This window comes from Chinchilla lanigera, unplaced genomic scaffold, assembly GCF_000276665.1.
Source record: "Chinchilla lanigera isolate Chin_1 unplaced genomic scaffold, ChiLan1.0 scaffold00014, whole genome shotgun sequence".
In the NCBI taxonomy this organism is placed as follows: Eukaryota; Metazoa; Chordata; class Mammalia; order Rodentia; family Chinchillidae; genus Chinchilla; species Chinchilla lanigera.
The window spans coordinates 32,524,754-32,548,161 of record NW_004955415.1 but is presented as its reverse complement, the minus strand read 5'-3'; the positions used below and the strand labels follow the sequence as shown (position 1 = coordinate 32,548,161).

Genomic DNA, 23,408 nt, shown 5'->3' with positions numbered 1-23,408 from the left:
ATGGATCTACGCTGAGAAGGCCCAAAGGTCAGTGATGGAAGCTAGAAAGTCTATGCCAGCAGGATGAAGGATCTGTGCTAGCAGGCTGAGAGATCTGCACTGGAGCCAGGAAGCGATGCTCAAAGTAAGACCCAGAGCTCCCCTGAAAAGTACCACAGCCATCCTCGCAACAGTGAGGTCCTGAGCTCCTCTGATGATGAAAACAGCCAAATTCCCATCAGGAAAGCCAACACGATAACCTTCGCCAGGAGACTGAGCGGTGTACCATCTTCCCTCTGGAGCCAGGAAGTGATGCTTAATGTGAGGACCAGAGCTCCCCCAAAGTGAAGTGTAGTCATTCTCAGTGACAGTAAGGTCCCAAGCTCCTTCGACGATAAGAACAGCTGAGTTCATCAGGAAAGCCAGCATGACAAGCTCCTCCTGGAAAACCAACAGCTCTCAACAGCTCTCAACAGCTCCCAACAGCTCCTAACAGCTCCCTACAGCTCCCTACAGCTCCCTATAGCTCTCTACAGCTCCCTACAGCTCCCTACACCTTCCAACAGCTTCCCAAAAACAGCTTCTAAACTTCTTCCTCTCCAATTCTGCTTCTTAGGCTGCTGGCAACAATCCTCAGGTGGGCCTCCCACAGCCAGCTCCATGCTGGTTGAGTTCAGCTGGGTGTTACAAGTTGACCACCAGTTGTCAGTCCACCACACACATGTTCAAATATTGCATGGTTTTAGAGACCAAAAGTAAAAGCAATATTGAGGTACTTCCTGCTTTTTATTTTCAGATTATGAATAGGCTTTACACTTTTAGTTGGTGGAGAAGACTCTAAGGAATACAGAAAGAAATTCAACGTGCCGTATATAATTGTCAGAACCTAATGACAGTCTCTGCTTGTTGTTGTCAATATCATGGATGGAAGGTCAGGGTCAAGCTCTACATTTATTGTTCTGTTCTAAGTTGGATGAGGGAGGGGGTGTCTTTTAACCTTATAACTCTAAGACTTGTTAGGTTTAAATTTCTCCTAGCCCATGGAAATGAATTTTCCTACGTCCCACCGCCACAAATAAACTTTTGGATTATTTACTCTAAAAAAAAAAAAAGTCACATCTAGGAGCTGGGTGTGGTGCTGCACCCCTGTAACCCTAAGACCCAGGAGGCTGAGGCAGGAGGATCGCTGTGAGGCCAACGTAGGCTACATTATATAATGAGTTTAAGGTCAGCCTGAACTACATAGTGAGATCTTGTCTCAAATCAATTCAGGAAAAATACAAAAAGTATAGTTTGGAATTGGGGAGACTTCAGCCCAGGTGGTAAGAAGACCCTTTGATCAGTTAGGACAGTTTAGAAAGTGTTAGGGAGAAAATATTTTGCCCCTTTTAGTGATCAGCTCTTCTGTGTGAACATTCATGGAAAGGCAAATAGCTGTTTAAGCTGACTGGCCTAGATCTGATTGGTTTAATTTCACTGAGTCATGCTGAAGTGGATATAGCTTGTGGTTTTTGTACGTGTTTTGTTTATGATTAGAGCTAGCATTTGTGGGATGTCAGAATGACTTGCATTTTCCCTTCTATTTTTGTGGTGTAGGGGATCAAATCCAGGGTCTCATACCTGCTAGGCAAGCACGCTATTACTGAGCTATATCTCCAATCCTTTTTATTTTAATATTTATTTATTTAAAAACATTTATTGGGCCGGGGATATAGCGCAGCGCCCCAGTGCCTGCCTGTGGCAGGCAAGTGCAAGTGCAAGGTCCTGAGTTCGATTCCAGGTACCAAAAAAACCCCAACAGAACAACAACAACAAAAACAACAAAAACCCCATTTATTACAGAAGACACACTGGCATTACTCCTCTTCAAAATACAGCCCCTCACTTAAATTCACCCATCCCATCACCTGGACACTTTCTGAAGCAGTTCTAGAAGTCCTCTTCTGTGAGTATCTTTTGTTGTGCTGTTGTGGCTGCCTCTATGTTCCGAATTGATTCAAAGCTTTATCTTTCATAGTCATTTTGACTTTGGGGAAGAGCCAGAGGTACCACAGCTGGTGAATAAAGGGATGAAGACAAACTATGATGTTCTTATTTGTCAGAAATTGCCACAAATGGTTGACCAATGAGGTAGAAAGTAGAAAGTGAATGTTTAAGTACAACTTATTATAGTTAAAGATATATTGCCATTAATTCCTCTCAAAATACTTCCCTTTGCTTCGAACACACTTATCATAATTTCTAGCCCATTTGAATATTTTATTTTATTTTTACTTGTTTATTTTTTGTTTTTAGAGACAGGATCTCACTATGTAGCCCAGGCTGGTCTCAAACTTGCAACTATCCTCCTGCCTTAGCCTCCCCAAGTGCTGGGATCACAGGTGTGTGCTACCACGGCCTGTGGCGTCTATTTTATTTTGAGACAGATTGCTGCTAAGCCTCACTCTGAAGAGATCACACACTCAGAGCCCTGCTCTGGTCACTGGATGCTGGCTAGTCCACACACAGCTGCAGCCTGAGGATGTTGTTTACAGGATTGCTCTGTACCTGTTCCACATGATTTTTGTGTCTTTTCAGGCTGTTTACTCCAGTCTTTGCTTCCTTGCCCCCTGTTAGTTGGGGTCTTTTGTTTTTGTTTTGTTTTGTTTTTGCCTTAAACTCTATGGACAGTTGCCGCAAGAGAATAGCACAATCCATCAAACACTTGACTAAGATTTAATGAGTGTCCAAGGCATATTGGACAGTTTCCTATATCAGATTAACTCCCTTGCCAGAGTAACGTTACAGAACAGGCAGGCCTGAATTATATCTACTGCTTTTAGTTCGGCCTTGTCTCAGAAGACACATGTAATATGCCCAGCAAAGACTTGACAGGGAAACTAAAAGGGGCGGGGAATGTAGCAGAAAATGCACCCCTCAGCTAGTATACTTCAGCTTGTTAGTTGCCTGGATAATAGTTCCTGTTCTAGTCTTGGTTGTTCCCATCGCTTAGAAACAGAGGGACACTGTCGGAAACACTGTTAGAAACAGAGAGATGCTGGTCACTGTGATGTACATTGCGTACACCAATCCCCAGCTGACAAGCCATTCTGCCTTTGTCCTTTCCCCTTGCCTATCTCATATAAGCCCTAGCCCACCAGAGATCAGGGCCTGATATTCTGGGAATGATCTGGATCAGTGGCTGTTGATGTAAATTCTTCTGCCTCCAAACCCTGAGTGTCATTTCGGTGCTTCTGCTTGCCATTCCAACAACATTTCCCAATTTATTCGAATAACTGTGCAGAGGAATGTGACAGCTTGAAGCTAATTTTACTTACAAATAATTGAGGTTGATTCATGCTGCTTTCCCTTAAATCATCTCACACATAAAAATACAGAAACTGATAGTTTCCTTGCCAAGTTTGTCACATTAAGGTTCCTTCAGTGCTCCTTAGAAAGCAACACTTAAGGGCTGGGGATGTAGCTCAGTGGCATAGTGCCTGCTTGGCAAGCACAAGGCCCTGAGTTCAATTCCCAGTACCAAAAAAAAAAAAAAAAAAAGAATGAAAGCAACACTCAAAAGCAGTCCATGCAGCTATGCATCACAGTGACAACGTATTTCTAAGAGACAGGGGCAACAAAAACTGAAACAGGAACTATTACCTGGGCAACTAATTAGCTGAAGTATACTAGCTGGGGCAGGGGGCATTTTCTGCTATATCCCCACCCCATTTTAGTTTCCATGGCAAGTCTTTGCTGGGCATATTACATGTGTCTTCTGAGACGAGGTCCAGCTAGAAGCGGTAGATATAATTTAGGCCTGTCTGTTCTGTAACGTTACTCTGGTGAGGGAGTGAGGGAGTTAATCTGATGTAGAAAAGTGTCCAGTGTGCCTTGGATGCTCATCAGATCTTGGTCAAGTGTTTAATTGATTGTTCTATTCTTTTGGGGCAACCATCCATAGAGTCTAAGGCAAAAACAAAACAAAACAAAACAAAAAACACAAACACAAACCACAGCTAGCAGAGGGAGGGAATGCAAGGGCTGGGATAAGAAACCTGAAAAGACACAAAAATCAAGAAAGATAGGTATGAAGCAATCCTGTGAATGATGTCCTCAGGCTTCAGTTGTGCACTGTCTCTTCAGAGTGAGCCTCAGAGGAGCTATGCAGGTACATTTTTCAGCAGATCTAAGGTTGGATTTCTGAAACTTGTAGAGGTAGTTAATATGTATCTGGGGTATATGTGTGTGTAGGAATATCTACAGACATAGCTGGTCTTTTAACTGGCTATAAACTTTTTAAAAAGCTTTTTAGAGCTTTGTGGCCTGTATGCTATATGTAGTTTTTATTTAATCTAGTTTTTGAGTTACCTCTGCTGCAAATGCAGACCCATTGTCACTACCAATGATCCGGGGTAGGCCATATAGGTAATTTCTATGGCAGGACCCTACAAACTTTTGTTATCTTCTCAGCACCAGTAGGGAATGGGAGATCAGGGCTGGTGACACAGACTCTGAAGCCTGAGCTGGCTGCAAGGGTATGGATGCCTGTGCAGCGGTGTGAGCTTGCAGAATAAATGATGGGGGCAGGCCTGGTGGTTGGGGCTGATGTTTCAGTCAGCTGGATCCCTGAAGAGCGCTTGGGCCTCTGGACTGGATTGGTTGTTGGTAACAGGATTCCAAACAGCAGCAAGAAGCAGTTTGCTGTGCAAATCACCCCTGCAGGAGAGTTTTGATCAAAATAGTTTTTTTGTCCAAGGTGACCACAGCATATCTAGCCTGTCAGACTTCATTTCTAACAGAGCTACTTCCGTCCATAAACAGGGTGTACTCAGCATCTGTCAGGGGGTCCATTTTTAGAACAGTTCATCCCAGCACAGCAGGTGGCCCTTGGGCAGTTAAGTCTCAGTCTAACATGAGCTTGCCAGCTTTGTCGATCAGAAGGACGATGGCTGTTAGAACGCTGAGGCAAAGTGGGGAGGTAGCCCTCAAAGGCCACTGGGTTCTGCCAGGGACTGATAGTCTGAGCCAGAAGCTCCAAGAAAATTGTGGAATTTTTTTCTTGTAACCAGTTTCTGCCAGATAATATAGCAGAACTTTTGTGTCTTTTCAGCAGGCATCTGTCAGTAACTTTAGATGTGTATTGGCTTCCTGCCTCCCTCTTTGTGGCCTGCCGGGAGAGCAGTGCAGTGCTGATTTAAGGCTGCCTGGCTCTCTGTCACATTATAGTCCCCATTTGGATGCACTCTGGTGAGGACTGTGCTCACCCAAGCATCAGGGTCAGCCACTGTGGTGGGGACTTTTGACTTTAACTGGGCTTGGGCCCCATCTAAAATGCAGTAGCATTCATCAGCATTGCACGGAGTCAGAAGGACTTGCTGATAGCTGTCCCATGTTGGTAGGTGGGTACACAGGTACAGAGCTAAGGTGGAAGAGTTCTTAACCTCTTATGACAATTGAGTCCAAGTGCATTAATCTGGGAGAGCAGGAGGCTGTGGTGCAAGAGGCAGAACTGGCAGTGGTGCATCGCAGCTGGCAGAACAGCTTGGAGTTGATGAATGTAAGGAGAAGGCAGATCAGACTTGGGGTCTTCGGGCAGAACAGGATAAAGCATTTCTGGCATGGGCTGCATCTGACAGCCTCTCAGGTGGTCTAGTAGGTTTGTTCTGATGACTAGGATGGCTTTCCTGTTGTGCACGACACAGATGTGAAGCCAAGGTGGGAGAGTTGGCCTTTTGCCTCAGAATTTTCCCAGTAGAACCCTTTGAGAGAGGGAACTTTTGAGAGTTCTTATCCTTTTATTTATTTATTTTTTAGTGCCCATATGTTGCAGGCAACTGAGTTAGAGAGAAATATTATAGGCAGTCAGATAGGGCTAGGCCCTCAAAGGAGCCAGTGTGGAAGACGAGATCCCTTGCAACTGTGGGAAGGACAGACACCTCTAGCCGTGGGCCAGGCCTCAAGGCAAGAGATAAAACAAATGTACTCACATACCTCCCTAAGGATAAACTTCAGGGATTGATATTCTAAATAGGTCTCTATCACCTTGAGAAAGCCAGGAAGAGTCACTAACTCAGCCCCCTACAGGAAAGCCCGTCTTCTGTATTCAGGCCCACTTGCTACGTGGCTTGCTTCCCTATTTGAATCTGATATAATCGATTTTACCAGAGCAATTATACTTGTAATCTTATTGGCTGGCCATAGTTTTGTCCCACCTCATGCCCACTGTCTTGGTTACTTTCCTCTTGTTGCTGAGACAAAATAACTGACACCCAGAATTAAGGAAGGAAAGGTTTATTTAGCTCACAGCTGGTGGAGGTTTCAGTTCATACTTGGCTGGCTGGCTCCAAGGCAGGATGGAACAAGGCAGAGGGCAACAGTTCATGGCGGCATAAAACAGCAAAAGCAACAAGAGCTGTAGGAGACTGTAGCTGACGTCCACTGTATATTAGTAGCCGTCTTAAGCATTAAGTTTCTGTTATCCTGCCTACTTCTCCAAAGAGACGCACCTTTCCCTTTAAGTCAGGACTGCCCACCGTTGCCTAGCTACTCCCGCCCTTGTCGGGTTACTTGGTTACTCCCGCCTTAAGAACTTCCGTATTTCCCTGCGCCCTATATATTCGCAACACTCCCTGCCAATGAAAGAGTCTTGATCAGAATCCTGTCTTGCCTCCGTTCTTCATGTCTCTTGTCCCTTTATAATCCCCACTCCCCTTCTAGGGTCCTCGTTGACTATACCCGCGGGTCGGGTCAAAGAGCAAAAAGGGGAGTGGTGGCAGAGAGCAAGGCTCTTTCCTTCCCTCATACAGTATGCAAACTACCTGCCCTGGGGGCAAGTGTAGCACTCACACCCATAATCCCAGCATTGGACTATGGATCAATCAAAAATGTAGAAGCCTGTCCTATGACTGCGTGAGGATTTGGGGGGACATGCAGACACAAACCATAACACCCACCTTGTGAGTCCCATGTTTCCCACTTTGGACCTGCCTCACATCATGGATTTGCTGTATAAAAATCCCTAAAAAAGGCAAGTTCCTTGACAACCCATTCAGGACCCCTTCTGTCTCTATCTCAGACAGAGTTTTCTTTCCCCCCCAAAATATATTCTGCTCTTAACCTCCATTATTCCTAAAATTTATTCTTCAGTTTTAGAGAACATGAACTTGTCCCAGATATCTAGCAGTTTGGGAGTTTCTTTCCCCTATATCACACAGTTCTTATAATTTATAGCCAGAGGGTATGGTCATCTATCAGCCTGGATTTTCTTACAGACATCAGATGCTTTTATTAAAATCAGCTTTCTGGGTAACAGTAGTTAATGGGCTTTTTGTCCCCCTTTTCGATGTCTTTAAGACATGCTTGACTGCGCTGTTTCTAGGTGAGGCGACCTTTGGAAGGGCCAAGGCAACTCACTCGTCAGGGCTGATGGTCCAGTTTTCCCTCAGTCAAAATGTGGAACTCAGAAGGAATTGCTGACTGGTGGGCACTGGATCACGTCACTTGACCAGGATAGGCGTGTCTCCAGGGGCCCTCTGTGGCCAAAGGCAGGCAATGGTTAGCTGGAACCAGTTCCACTGGCTGGAAGTAGACGAGTTGGGAGCGGGGAGTGAGCTGTAGCTGTTGGCAGCAGCTGCAGCAGCCCTGGAGGGTGCCAAGGTGGAATTCTCGGGAGGAATGGGCCTCCTTTTCCTTTTTTTTCTTTGAGGTGCAGGTGGCAGTTTGGTTTCATTATTAACTCCGCGAAAGCCTCTGTTCCTACAGTAAGGAACTGTGGGTTTTAACTAATGAGTTCCCATTCTATCGCCCTGTAGTGTATGTTGCGTACCCTTGAAGGATGGTGCAACACATAAAGGGTGGGTGTCCCTCAGAGAGAGACATCCAGAGGCCTGCCTGGCCATGCCCCTGGTGGGGACAGAGGTGTGACTTAGCCAAGGAGGGTGCAAGGCCTCTGTTATGCCATATGTCGATCAGCATAGAACCGCAGGTGAGGGCCCAATCAGTCACCGTGACCACTGCTTCCCAACCTTTGTGCACAGACAGAGCAGCCTGTGCTCATGCTGCCCGTTCCACTCACCCTCACATGCACTCAACAGGCACTCAGACCTAACTGGAAAATAATCAGTTTTGAAAGCTAGACTAGCCGGGCGTGGTGGCGCACGCCTGTAATCCCAGCACTTGGGAGGCTGAGGCAGGAGGATCGTTGTGAGTTTGAGACCAGCCTGGGCTACAAAGTGGGCTCAAGGCCAGCCTGAACTGCATAGCGAGACCCTGTCTCAAAAAGACCAAAAAAAAAAAAAAAAAAAAAAAAAAAAAAAATTAGAATAAAAAATACCAGCTCTGAGCCAGGCATAGTGTGCATGCCTGTAACCCCAACACTTGGGAGGCTGAGGCAGGAAGATTGCCATGAGTTTGAGGCCAGCCTGAACTAATAGCGTGACCCTGTCTCAAAAAACAAAAACAAAAAAATAAAAAAAAAACCAGAAAGCCAGTTCCAATCAGTGTATCTTTGCCTTACCTGCCATCATTTTTCTCTTGCTTGGCGACTACTCAGTAAGGCAGGTTATTATCCCCCTGGAACAGGACTTGGATTCAAGTTATTTATTTGGGAAGCATCCAAGAAGAAGTGCCCTAGATGGAATTAAACAGGCAAGAAAGACTTCAGTCCTATGTGAGGCTGAGGGTGCTGCTCGGTAGCGGAGTGACACTCTTGCCTAGATGTGCAAGTCCCTGGGGTCATCCCCAGCACCTTCTCTCCAAAAGTGGTGCATATACCCACAATGGAATATTTATTGCTCAGCTCTCAAAAGTAAGAATTCCTGCAAGATGGGAAACACATCCGGGTTAGAAATCTCAGATTGCTATGAAAAAACAACACAAACCAGTTGGTTTAAACCACAAGCGTTCATTTCTCAGCATTCTGGAAGCTAAGAGGTTCAATGTGGGGAAGATTCAGTGGCTGGCAAGGGCCTACTTGTTGCACCTCCTCACTGTGCCCGCATCTGGGGCAGATGTCGGGTGTGGTGTTGCAAGCCTGGAATCCCTGCACTCAGGAGGCTGAGGCAGGAGGGTGGCCGTAAGTTTGAGGCCAGCCTGGGCTACACAGTAAGACTCTGCCTCAACATGCCCCCCACATCTGCATTTGTTCGTCTTTTCCCTGGGTTTTTCTCTTGCCAGCCTTTTTCAGAACTCTAACCTCAGATTCTGTCCACAGTGTTGTCTATTCTCCGCACTGCAGCCAGAGGGAGCCTTTGTTTTTATGTATTAACAAAAGTTTTGAGATTTGTATATCACTGTTTTTTTTTTTTTTTTTGGATTTGAGTCACAAAACAAAATTACACATATCAACCCATTTAAAGTTTTTTTCCCCCTTCTGCTGTACCCAGGGCCTTCCCACTGAGCTCCATCCTTAGCTCTTTTATTTTTTATTTTGAGGCAGGCTCTTGATAAACTGCTAAATTCCCTAGCATGAGCTTAAACTTGTGATCCTTCCGCCTCAGCCCCTGCAGTGCTGGGGTTACAGGTGTGTGACCCCCAGCAAATCAACTCACTTAAAAGCCACAACTAAAAAAACCCAGCCAAACAAACAAGCAGGAAGATACAATTGAGTGACAATCAGTACACTAGCAGTATTGGCGAACCACCCTCTCTACCTAGTTCCAGAGTATTTTCATCCGTCAGCAGGAAATGCAGCCCTTGGGGACGTGTGGGCTACTTGGAAAGTTGGTCAGCCGTGGTTTCGGGGTGCGACCTCACCGCGCCCTTGTAGCACCCAGCTTTGCTCTCCATGCCTTCTCGCTTCCTCATGAGCTGGGTAAACAGTGACTGAGCACACCCATTGATTACTTCATGGACGGTCATTAACTGTGTCCATCATGGTCCAGGTGGTGAGGTTCTCTCCGTGCAGCATCCGTCCTTACCTTCAATTGATGAGTCAGATGAAACTGTATAATTTAGGACCAGAAGCGCTTAGGGTTTCTGCTTCTGGGATATTTGTACCTGCTGTGGATAATATGTTGGGGGATGAGGCTCAAGTCTAAGCATAAAATTCCAGCCAGGTGTGGTGACACATGCCTATCATCCCAGCACTTGGGAGGCTGAGGCAGGAGGATTGCTGTGAGTTTGAGGCCAGCCTGGGCTACAAAGTGAGCTCAAGCCCAGCCAGAACTACACATTGGGACCCTGTCTCAAAAAACCAACTCACTAAGTAAACAAAATACTAAACAGGTTTCCTGCCTATGTACCTTTCATGCATAGCCTGATACCTGTCAGCTTGCCATCACTTTAACACTTTCCCACTTTGCAGTGAGAGCAGTTATGAAGGAGCCATTTATTTTTGGCTCATGGCTCTAAAGGTTTAAGTCCAAGACTGGACAGGTAAGGGTGGTACGTGGTGGTAGGGGCTATATCAGAATGAGGGGGAAACGGGCTCTGCAGAGTGAGCCTGAGCCAAGAAGAAGAGGAAAAAGCTCGATAAATCACACTCTAGGAACGGGAAAGCCAAGATCGCAAGCTCCTCCTGGCAGTGGTGTCCTTTCATACTGTCTACCTCTGGAGGAAACCCGGAAGGACTTCTACACACGAGTTCTGAGGGGAGGTGCTGTGATCCCATGCCTCATGGTTAGGCCACCCTATTGAAAACCCTCTTGAGTTCCCACGAGAAGTCCATGTGTGAGCTTTTGCCCTTGCCTCTGGACACAGGACATGAGCTGTGGAATTTTCCACAATGGCATCACAGTAATGCTCAAATAGTTTCAGGTTTTGGAGCATTTTGCATTCAAGATTTTCAGATTAGTGATGCACAGCCTGTATATATCAGCAGCCCGCAGACTGTCAGCAGAGGGCTAAGTGGGAGCCCTCACGTGTCTTTTCTTTTCTTTTTTTCTTTTGTTTTTCTGAGACAAGGTTTCGCTATGTAGTTCAGGCTGTCCTTGAATTTGTGGCAGTCCTCCTGTCTCAGCCTCCAGGGTGCTGGGATGACAGATGTGCACCACTACGCCAGGATCATGTGTGTTTATGCATAAAGTTTTATTGGCACACAGCCATGTCCCCACTTTTTGTTTTTTGAGTCAGGGTCTCCCTATGTACCCCAAGTTGGCCTTGAACTCAATATGTAGCCCAGAATGGCCTCAAACTTATGGTGATCCTCCTGCTCAGCCTCTCCCAGGCTGGATTACAAGCATGTGCCATCACACCCAGCCCATTTGTTTATGTGTTGTCTGGGGTAATCTTCATCCCCCATGCCAGACTTGAATTTCTGGGTCAGAGACCATCTGGCTTACAAACCTGAAAGTATTTACTATCTGGCCCTTTAAGGAAGAATGTTTGTTAACCCCTGGTGGATAGAAGTAGGGCACATTCAGTGTAGATAGGAGGCTTAGAAGCTGGGGTTGGGGTGTGTTAATAGCTGGTGGCAGGAGTGGTGAAGACGGCTTGCTGATGTGCACACTTAGGTCCACAAACGCATATAACCCTTAAGCATCAGGCCTGATGGATCAGTGCATATGTATATACAATGTACCCACCAGCTGGGTGAAGTGATGCACACCTGTAATCCTAGCTCCTTGGGAGGCTGAGGCAGGAGGGTCACAAGTTCAAAACCAGCTCGGTCAATTGTTTCAAAATAGGAAACAAGAAAGGATTGGGGATGTAGGTCAGTGGTGAGTGCTTGCCTGACAAACCTGAGGCTCTGGGTTCCATCCCAGTACTGGGAAAAAAAACAAACACCTTCTGCTCTCAAGAGCCCTTGTGTGCCTGTAATTCCAGTACTTAGGAGGCTGAGTCAGGAGGATCAAAGTTTGAGGCTGACCTGAGCTACATAGCAAGATTCTCACAGAACAACAACAAAAAATTCTGTTCAAAAAAAGAATTCTATTCAGTAGAGATGCATTTTTTTCTCTTGCTATGCTGTGTAGTCTGGCCTTAAACTTGCCCCAGTCCTTGTGCCTCAGCCTGACAAGTTCAGGGATAACAGGCATGTGCCACCAAGCCTGGCTGTCCTGAATATTTCTGATCCCAAGTTGTGGCCACAGATATCACAGAAGCAGAGGGGTGGCTTTACTTATGAATCTTGGGTGAAAACCTTTGCATTTTCCCATTTTCCCCTTCCCTCTTCCCTCCTCTCCCTTCCCCTCTCCTACCCCCACCCTTCCCCTCCCCCTCCCCTCCCCTCTCCTCCCCCCTTCCCTTCCCCTTCCTTTTTCTTTCTGTTTGCCTTTTTGTAGTACTGGGATTTGAACCCTGGGCCTTCCTACTGAGCTCCATCCTCAGCCTTGTTTTTTAATTTTTAAATTTTGAGACAGAATCTCACTAAGTTGCAAATTTGTCCAGGCTGGGCTGGAACTTGGGAGCCTCCTGCCTCAGCTTCCCTGAATGCTGGCTGGGATAACAGGTGCTGCTGCTTTCTTTTGGCTGCCTGGCCCGACAGTTGCTCGGGACTGCGTGAGCAGCCGTGCACCTTGTCTGATCCTCATCCCTTGCGCTTGGAACTGTCAGTGCCCACAGGAGGGCGCGAGAGCTCCGCCACTGCATGGATCCCGGCAGTTGCCCGGGGGTGGGGGGACTCCCCCTCCGCAGTAGGGGTGGAGCCCTGGCCTGCGCACGCGCGCTGAGCAGCTGCTCGCCCCTGAGGCGCACCCTGGGCCGAAAAGCTTTGAAGGCGGGTGGGCAAGTTGGTCCCCACGCAGCGGTGTGGAGTGGTGGATCTTTGGCGGGAAATTGGTCCTGAGAGCTCTTCCCTCCCTAGTGGGTTAACCCAGTTATGGATCCGTGGGTTGTGGATGGAGTGGCTTTGTTATGTGAATGAGGTGGGAGGATCACAAGTTCGAGCCTAAACTGTGCTCGCACGCGCGCGCGCACACACACAAACACAACACACACACACAACACACACACAACATACACACACACCACGCACACCATACACACAGCATACACAAACACACCACACACACACACCTCCCCCACCCCCACACCACACACAACATACACACACACATACCACACACACACCACACAACACACACACATACACACACGAATGAAAGACAAGAAGGAAGGCACTGCTCTCGCTACCCTTGGGACCCCCCCCCCCCCGCGATGAGGCAGTACCATGCCCTGGCTGGTGTTCTTGGATTTCCAGCCCTTGGAAGCCTGAGCAGCGCAGACCTCTGTCCTTCGTGGATGACCCGGTCTGCGGCACTCAGAGATCGCCTCGAAGACGCAGGGAGACACCCAGTATCGCTCTGACAGTGTCTCCGCCGTAGTTTGTGACACATTAAGGACCCTGTGCAGGAGGTGCTTTGAAGCTATGCTGACATCCCATTTTCCATCAAACCTTTGACTACTTGTTCATTGATTGATTGATTGATTGCGGTGCTGGGGGTGGAACCCAGGGCTCTACCACTGAGCTACATTCCCAGCCCTTTTTATTTCACTTGGAGGCAGCCTCTGGCTGAGTTGCCCAGGTTGGCCTCGAACTTGCCATCCTCCTGCTTCAGCCTCCTGAGTAGTTGGAATGACCTTGACAACTCATTTTAGCATTTACTGCTGTCTACCTGGATTTTTTTTTTTATTGTGGTAAAATAGATGAATGTAGAACATTCCCCTTTAACAGTGTTTATGAGAACAGTTCAGTGGCATTCGGCGTGTTTCTTTGGTCGCACAACTGTCAACACCCTCCATCTCCAGAACGTTTTCACGTCCCCAGGTGGAAACTTTGCACCCGTGAAACACTCACAGAACTCCCCACTCCGCTCTCTCTAGGGGGAGAGAGAGCTGCCACTGTCCTTTCCATGTCTGTGAATTGGGCTGTTCTAAGGACTCACGCCAGATTTGTCCCTTTGTGTCTGGAAGCCAGGGACGCTGATGTCCTCCCTTCCCCTCTCCACCTGCTCCTTCTCAGTCCCCTCCATGGTCATTAGATTCCTTGGTCGCCTGGGTCTTTGTCCCTATTCCTTTTCGTCTCCCTGCTCCAAGTCTTCTCACCCACACAGTGTTTTGGCTAAAAAGAGGATGCTTCCTCCTCTGCCATGGGATCTGCTTCCCAGGTCCTGGCACCCTGCTGCTGAGAGCCCCTCCGCTGGACGCTAGGTGATTTCTAAAGATTGGAGTGCTAGTTACTCATGGGTCTGGGGACTGGGAGAGCCTCTGCCAGCACTTAGCGAGGGACTTCTAGCTCAGTCATGGCTTGGCAGAGGGCTCCTGCTGTTTTATTTGGTGTTTGGTACTAGGGATGGAACTCAGGGTCTTCACATTGAGCTGCATCCCCAGCACTTTGAAAAGAATCGTTTTATTTTGAAACAGAGTCTTGCTAAGTCACTTGGGCTTGCACTTTTGCTCTCCCTGCCTCAGCTTCCTAGAGTGCTGGGATGACAGGAGTGCGCCATCACATCCAGCCAGGGCAGCTGTTATAACAAAGCTGCTCCCTAGAGCCGGTGAACCTGTGAATGAAATGGATTCACCCGTTCCATTCCCAAGGAGGAGCCCTGGTGCCCCAGTAGCTTCAGCAGGTCCCTCCTCGCAGCCCATCCACACAAGGCTGTGAAGACCGGGTGTCTAACCTGTGATCCCAGGGGCAACTCCAGGCCACGGCGGAGCCACAGAAGCTTTGACCTTGGCTGTGGCCAAGGCTGACTTCGCTTTACTCCACCCAGCCCTGCAGTCGGACCCTGGCTTCTCCTCCGAGCTTCCCTAGCCTGAGACTGAGTGTTCCTCAGCCTCGCTCCCGGACCCCTCGTCCCTCACCGGCCGCCGTGGGACACCGCGACTCCTACGTCTTCTCTGACTGGCTCATCGGGTTCATCCCGATGCCAGCTCTGAGCGGGCAGGGGCGGCTCCCGGTGTGTTCGCTGCTGGGACCCTGATGCCGCAGACAAAATCCAGCACACAGGAGTTGTGAAGCCAATTATTTTGGCTTAGTTAGTATTTGGTTTGTTAGTATTTTGTAGTGTGGGGGATGGAACCAACTGAGAGACGTCCTCAGCCCCTGAACACATTCCTGACGCCCGAACCGACCCAACTGCTAATGGGCAATTCAGGTCTTGGAGACTCAGGGTGCTGTTTAAAGGGGTAAACACAGCTTACCGTGTTCAGTACCGTGACAGTGGGGAAGAGTTCGGTGTAGAACTGAGCTCAGTTCCACGTACAGCCGTGCCCCCAGACCCCATTCATGGTTCTACTTCCCATGGTCCATGGTAATATGAAATGGAAAATTCCAGAAAAAATTTATACATGGTGGTTGTTTTATTTTGTGATGCTGCAGATTAAACCCAGGGCCTGGTGTGTGCTAAGTGGGTGCTCCAGCCCAGGGGAGCACCCCAAGCCGAATTCATAAGGTTTCATTTACTTTTTTCTTTCTTGGGGTACCAGGGATTGAACCCAGGCCTTTGGAACTGAGCTACATCAAGAATCCTTTTTAAATTTTAATCTGGTTTTTATGGTACTGGGATTTAAGCCAGGGCATTCCCACTGAAGCTACAGGCCCAGTCCTTTTTATTTTGAGACAGGATCCCACTAAATTATGTAAATTGGCCAGATTGCGCTCCAACTTGTGGTCCTTCTGCCTAGGCCTCACAGAGCCCTGGGGTGACAGGTGTGCACCCCTACACCTGGCTGCTTGTGAGCTCTCTTGAGATCTATTTCTATTACTGATGACCAACGCAGGTCACATGGCCCCATTTCAGGGCGTGAACACTCTGAATTTGGTGAGAACAAGAGCAAATCTCCAGCCAGGCATGGTGGCGCACGCCTGTAATCCCAGTACTCAAGAAGCTGAGGCAGGAGGATTGCTGTAAGTCTGAGGTCAGCCTGGGCTAAATAGTGAGTTCAAGATCAGCCTGAACTGCATAGTGAGACTTTGTCTCAAAAACCAAACAAAACAAAGGATCAAATTTCTATGATATTAGAGTGGTGAAGGGAAGGTTGAAGAAATGGAACCAAGAATTCAATCTGCACATCACTGCTGTTCTGTTTCTCTCACTGGGCTCAAAGCCCCGAGGGCAGACGCTGGGAGAAGCCGCTGTTTTCCAAAGCTTTGGACAGAAGAATTCCCCGAATGCAGGAGCCAAGTCAACTGTAGCCACACAGCATAGTGACATTTCAGCCAACGATAGATGGTGCGCCCCACAGGGTCGCACAAGAGGGTGCGTGATGGCCTCTTCTTGGTGACAGGGTCTCACAAGGTTGCCCAGGATGGTCTGTATCTTCCTGCCTCAGCCTCCCCTGTGCTAGGATCACAGGTGTGCACTACCATACCAGCTCTGTGGGCCCGGAGGTCAGCGCTGGACGCCACAACGGCTTGGACTGTGTGATGCTGCTTCCCGGATCTGTAGCTGAGGAGCTGCCCTGACTCCACAGCTGGGCATTGTGACCCAGGTGTGGAAAGTGAGGGAAACAGCGTGCTTCCCCGAATCGCTTCTGCTCGCTCTTGGTGTCTTGTCTCCTTGGACACTCAGTTCTGATGTGCTGGGAGGGCATGGGACAGGAAGAAGAAGCTGCTGTCTGCAGAAGCCCCTGACCCCTTGACCTTCCAGAATGTCTCACCTGCTGCATTCTGTTGATCAGGTTTTTCTGTGGTGCTGAGGATGGAGCCCAGGGTCTCCAGCATGTGAGGAAAGAGTTGAACTCTCTGTGGGGAATCACTCAGACTGCTCAAAGCTCAGGGGCATCTAAGGACACCTGAGGATGAGACCCCTCTTGTCCAGGGCAGGCGCACAGTGGGATAGAGTTATGTAAGCATGACTTAGCACAGGAAAACACACATGTGCTGGTACGGCACTGTGTAAGAATGTAAATGCGAGATAATACCCTGTACAGGAATTATACAGTAAAGATGCAGGCGGCTCTGGCTCTCTGCTCTGCTCCATGCTGCCTGCTCTTGTTGCTGATGTCTTGCACACATGTATTCTTTAACCTTGGGAACCTCATCTGCAAAAATCTCCCTTGGGCCCTCTGAGCAGGCCGACACTCTCTAAGATGAGAACCAAAAAACAGAATGTCTAGATTGTAGTGAGGCAATAACCTTCAAGTCCTGGTGGTTTATTTTTATAAATTGTTTTAATTTTATTTTAAAAAAGTTTTTTGGAAGTACTAGGGATTGAATCCAGGGCCTTCACACTGAGCTAAAACCCCAGCCCTATTTATTTATTTTTAAATTTTGAGACAGGGTCTTGATAAGTCACTAAATTGCCTAAGCTGGGTCAAATTTGGGATCCTCCTGCCTCAGCTTCCCAGAGTCCTAGGATTATAAGTGTGTACCACCATGCCATTTCCTGCTGGTTTAAATAGGGACTGGTATATATTTCTGTCAGGGCCAGATGGTAAATATTATTGGCATTATGAGCCATATGTCTCTGTTGCAACGATTCAGTTCTGTTGGAAGTCAAAATTAACAGGGAGATGAATCCGACTGGTAATTAAATGCTTGCACCTGGAAGGGACAGAAGACGCTTTCTCTCAAACCTCATTGGTCAGAACAGGTCCTATGACCCTCCCAAGGTTCCAGAAGTGCTGTCTGTCTGTTACTTGGTAGACAGGAGCAGGAGCTACACAGGAAAACCCAATAGAGGGAATGGGAAGGGAGGGATATTCCAAGCTTATGTCTGCTGTGGCAGCTGGAGTTTGATTTTGTCCAGGTCTCCGGGAGACAGAGCAAGGCACAAGCTTCAGAGTGGTCCCCATGTGGAGGAGAGAGTGCTGGGGTGTTTATCCATCAGCCCTTGTCAGTTATAAGTCAAGAGCTCCTCCAAGGGGCATCATTTCTGTGAGTTAAATGTGCAGAGCAAAGCGCAGCAGCAAACAAAAGCCCCCAAGACTGAAGCCGGGCGCTGTGGTCACACCTGTCATCTCAGTACTCAGGGAAGCCAAGGCAGGTGGATTGCAAGATCAAGCCCAACCTGGGCAACTCAGTAAGATCCTGTCTCAAAATGTAGCTCAATGTGAAGGCCCGGGGTTCAGTCCCCAGCACCTGCACATACACAAAGCTCCCAGTTCTGGCAGTCTGGAAGACAGTCTGGGTGCACTGGAGGGTAAGGCCCAAGGGAGCACATCTAGAATTCCTGTGCAATCAACAAACTCTGGAGGGAAATGTACCTGCATTTGTGGCACGGATGCCTGGTGCATCCTGAGTACACATCCTCTAGTTCTTTTCTTTGAAGTGAAGCACTTTTATTTCACAGTTGTCTTTAAAACTGCATAGACACTATTTTCTGCATATAAAAGCATTGGTATATCTATACTTTTTAGAAAACGATTACACAGACCCCCCCTTAAAGAAAACTGCAGCTCATTATACGGTTTCAGGGAGGTTGGTTGGAAAAAAAGAACATATCTGGACTGATTCTTAAAGCACACCATATTCCACACTCTGCGTCTTTTGGTTCCAAGTAGAGATGACTGTCGTCAGTACGTGTTCCTGCATTCTTACATATTGGATGACACACATAGAGACTGGTTTATTAATATTCTATTGGTTTGTTAGCTTTTTCTGCAGGTTCATCAGCAGGTTTGTGTAGGCCGTGCCTTTTTTTTTTTTTTTTTTTTTTTTTGGTACTGGAAATTGAACTCAGGACCTTGCACTTGCTAGGCAGGCACTTGTGCCACTGAGCTATATCCCCGGCCCTAGGCCATGCCTTTCTCTGTGGTCTTTCTTCAGGACTTTCCAGGAATGGAGACACATCATCGTCACTATAGATCATGAACTCCAATTCTTTACCAACAATTCCAGTGGAAACATCCTCCGTAGTCAGGTCCTGCTCTGCAGGAAGTGTCTCTGTTAAGGCATGCAGACCATTTTTCACCAGGTCATTTAAATCACTCTCCATAAATTCAGACATATGTCTCTACAAATAAGTATGAGCTGAGTGAGAACGGACTCCAATAGACATAGCTGTGCCGTGAAAGTAGTTAGCAGATGGACAGGTCTGGAAAACGTGAGGGCCCATATCATCGTAACCAACCACAAGCAGCCTGATACCATATGGTCTCCGGCCATACCGCTGTGTTGGTATCTGGGTCTTGCTTCCAATTAGCGATACAAGGTGAGACACAGGAAGTGGTCTGGCAAGTACGAATCTGGAATCCAAACGCTCCTGTCGCATAAAATTATGTAAGAGCCTGGCATCAGCAGGGAGTCCCGCCAGAGAGATACCAATATGGTTGTCGACATGGAGAATCTTTTTTATGGTGAGCGGCAAGCTCTCGCAGCGCCCTCTTCAATGTGACCAACACTGCATGGGTTTTTGATTTCGAACCAACTGTGGCAGAAACTTGTTAAACAGCTACCATTGGGGCTGGGGATTTAGCTCAGTGGCAAAAGCGCCTGCCTGGCAAGCGCAAGGACATGAGTTCGATTCCCGGTACCGGAGAAAAACCAAAAAAAACACAAAAAACAAAAAACAAAAAACAAAAAACCAGCTACCATCGCATAGTCAAGTTGGGTGAGTAATGCCCTGAGGGCTCCAACCGGAAACATAGCTTGGGCTGTAAGCCACCTACAAAGCCGCGAATCTAAGAGAGCTGCCGAAAATTCCGCTCGGCGATCGACAGAGAGGTCTGTGGGCACCCTCTCTAATTCTAACAGAACCTAGTCTTCATACTTCTTGGGGATGAGGGTTCACTCAGCTGAAAATCTTCATTTTTTTCTTTTCTTTTTTCCCCAGTACTGGGGATTGAACCCAGGGCCTTTGCCCTGAGCTACATCCCCAGCCTTTTTTATTTTTTATTTTTAAATTTTGAGACACGGTCATGCTAAGTTGCTAAATCACCCAGATGAGACTTGAACTTGCAGTCCTCCTGCCTCAGCTTTCCAGAGTGCTGGGATTACAGCCCTGTGCCACCATGTCCTGCTACATTTTCTAACTTTCAATGCAGATAGTACTGACTTAATGCAATAAAAGTGCAAAAAAATTTAGTTTGAGATGGAGTCTTATTGTGTAGTTCAGACTGGCCTTGAACTCACTATGTAGCCCAGGCTGGCCTCAAACTCAGGGCGATTCTCCTGCCTCAGCCTCTTGAGTGCTGGGATGATAGGCATGCACCATTATGATAGCCTAAACATAAATTACTGAAGAAGGCTTCTAGTAACCTTTTTAACTGTGAGGCTTGGGTTATGAAGTATGCTCATTTGCCCTAGCTCCTTTCCTCTTAGTGTTGCCTGGAATGTGGATATAACCGAAGCTACGGCAACCATTTTGTGGTCACAAGGCAACCTTAAAGGTGGAAACCAAGGTTGACAGAGCAGTAGAGTTGAAAGGCCCAAATAATTGAGCTGCCCAACATCAAAGAACTGTCCATTACTGTTCCCCGACATGGCAGAAAAATACACCTTTTCTAGTTTAAATTATTGTTATTTGGGTTTTTTGTTCTATGCAGAGTTGAATTCTAACTGTATTCATATACTGAAGAGGGAACTAACATTACTAAAATATTTTCTCCTGTCTTTTCCCCCACTCCCTTTTTTTCCTTTTGCACTTCTGCCTCCTTCTTTTTTTCTAAAATGTGCTTTAAAGGGTCTGGGTGTTCAGTGATCTCTGTGAAATCCTGGTACCCTAACTCTTTCTTACCGCGTCACGGTGTGAGTCAAGCAGAATAAAATACCAACGGCACACAGAGCAGTGCCCGGCACTGAGAAAAGACCGGGTCGTCAGCAGCAATTCCTGTTCTACACAGAACAAGCCGGAAGCCCCTCTTCCTGCACTAGGAACCTTTCCGCGCCCATGTGCTGTGCGCTGATTAATTTGCGGCTCGGCGTTCACCATCCCAGGGGAAATAATGTGCCATATTGCTTTTCAAAAATCCTTGGCATTTGGCTATTTATTCTCGTTATGTGAATCCCCTAGACGGTCTGTTGATTTAATTGCCCTGATTGGAGCCGGAAGAAATTGCATTTAACATCTGTAAGCAAGGTTTTTATGATACCGGCTTCAGATAAGCACCGCAGGACATGATTATCCCCATTCTGAGGGGGAGAGCCCCTTCGGGCAAGTTCCTACCTGCTTTGGACAAAAGCTGTTAGTGCTAAAGCTTCTTCTCTGATCTCTGATGCAATTCAGTATTCTGTGATCTCCCTATTGATTTGCAGGGCACAGATTTTTGTCTGTGTGTGTGTGTGCACACGCATGATACTGGAAATAGAACCCAGGGCCTTAGCGCTGAGATCCATCCCCTGCCCTTTTTTATTTTTTATTTTGAGATAGTGTCTTGCTAAGTTGCTAAGTTGCCCAGGCTGGGCTGTAATTTGCAATCCTCCTGCTTCAGCCTTCCAGAGTGCCGGAATTATAGGCATGCCCCTCCCGCTTACACTTGCCTATATCGTTAGGGCTGAGAACAGAGCTTGGCAGTGAATGGTTGGACAGACGGATGGATGGGTGGGTGAGTGGGTGAATGAGTGGACAGACAGATGGATGAATTAATTCTTAAGCTTCACTAATTCCTCTTCTTCTTCCCAATCACTCAAATTTTCACTACCCATTGAGCTGGAAATTGGAACTTGGACATTACAGGGTCACCAGACAAGCTCTTGGCGTTAGACCTTCCCGCTGGCAACCCTTGACTGCAGGTAAACTCAGCCAGGCCTCAGCTTCTCATGTTAAGGCTCCAGATCCTCCCCTAAGCTTGCACAGCTCCTGGCATTCTGGCTATTTTTAGGTCTGAGGAGAGGGTTTCGACTAAGAGTCACCTCCAGGGGGCAGCATCCCCTCCCTCCGGCTCAGAGAAGCTCACTTCTGGGAAAGACTCACATCTAAGAAGTAGTGCGTTTTCCCTTGCTATGGGACTTTCCACCCTGTCCTCTCCTGTACTGGGGATGGAATCCAGGACCTTTGCACTCAGCTACGTCCCCAGCCCTTTTTTTTATTTTTTATTTTGATACAGGGTCTCCCTAAGTTATCCAGGCTGGGCTTGAACTTTCGATCCCCTTGCCTCAGCCTTCTACAGTGCTGGGATGCCAGGCGTGTGCCACCACACGCGACTCTGCTACTGGGTTTTGGATGTTGGGCAGATTGTGGGCTGTGCTGAGATGAATGCTGTGGGGTCACGTCAGAAAAACCACAGAAGATCCCAGAAAGACTCTGGGTATGTGGTACCAGCTGCTGAAAGGTTGTGCTGGATACTCAGGGAATGTACGGAGCAGCGCAGTCGGTTAATTAATTGCAGCAGATGTGACTCTAGGCATTGGTAAACTAAAATAAACAGCTCCTGCCTTCACGGGGCTGGCAGCCTAGTTGAGGAGTCAGACAAGAAACAAAATAAAGAGGGAAAATGCATGCTGTGCCAGGCCTTGTTCATTAATATGAAGAAAATAAATCAGCCTGGATGTGGTGGCTCATGCCTGTCATCAGGAGGCTGAGGCAGGAGGATCATAAGTCCCAGTCCAGCCTGGGCAACTTAGCAAGACCTTCCTTCAGATAAAAAATAAAAAGGGCTGGGGTATGGTTAAGCGGCTGGGTATCTCTGGGTTCCACCCCCAGTACCACACACACACATGTATACATACAATCAGTAAAAGGAGAAGTGCAGGGCTGGTGGTATTAACTATGTGTTTCTTTAAAAGTATTTTATTTTATTTTATGGTGCTGGGATGGAACCCAGGGCTTCATGCATGCTGTTGAGTGCTTTAACACTGAGCCACACCCAAGTCCTCCAAATTTTATTTTTAATTGATAAATTGTAGTTGTACATATTCATGGGGCATGGTGTGACGTGTCAGTACATAGGAACAAATTATGTTGCATCAGTCAGTCTGGGGCCTAGGGATCCTGAGAGTCACCCTCACCAGGCTTGTCTCTCTCTCTGACATAGAATGAGGCAGAGGAGTCAGAAGACCAGTGCAAAGCAAAAGAAACTTCATTGTATGTATTGCAAGAGAAAGCCATTTTGGAGCAATGGGGCCACAGCTGGAACCCTGCCCAATGCATCTGTGTCTGGGGTGCTGTTTTATGGGGCCGGGACCCTGTCTCCTTCCCCCTGAGGGTCAACACTTGATTGCCTGGGTACTGGGCTTGTTGCTAGGGGTTTGGGTATTGTGGGCTAATCGGGGAATTTGGGCAGGCATGGTACCTGCACTAGGAGGTCAGTGTTGCCTGCCCAGGGGGAGATGTTAAACCACCACCTGCCAGCTTCAGGACAAAAACACAAAACTGCTTGCTGCTTATGGGCACACAGAGGCTGCTTTTTTTCCTACTCTCGAAAAGGTCCCAGGTCTTTATTTTAACCCTACCTAAGGCTCCCTTCTCTCTGCAGGAATCATGACAAAACAATGATTAGCGTGTCCTCCACCTCAACCATTTATCATCTCTTTATGGTGGGAACATTTAAACTCCTCTCTTCCAGTTAATTGGATATACACAGTACATTTTGTTTTGTTTGAAATAGTATCTCACTATGTAGATCAGGCAGGTCTTGAACTCATTGTGTAGCCCAGGCTGGCCTCAGATTTGATATGATCTTCCTGC

The 23,408-nt window shown here is 47.5% G+C and overlaps 1 pseudogene; it reads right to left on the bottom strand.

The window, feature by feature from the left end:
* Positions 1-18,413: 18,413 nt before the first annotated feature.
* LOC102015195 lies at positions 18,414-19,242 on the bottom strand (annotated as a pseudogene).
* Positions 19,243-23,408: the final 4,166 nt, after the last annotated feature.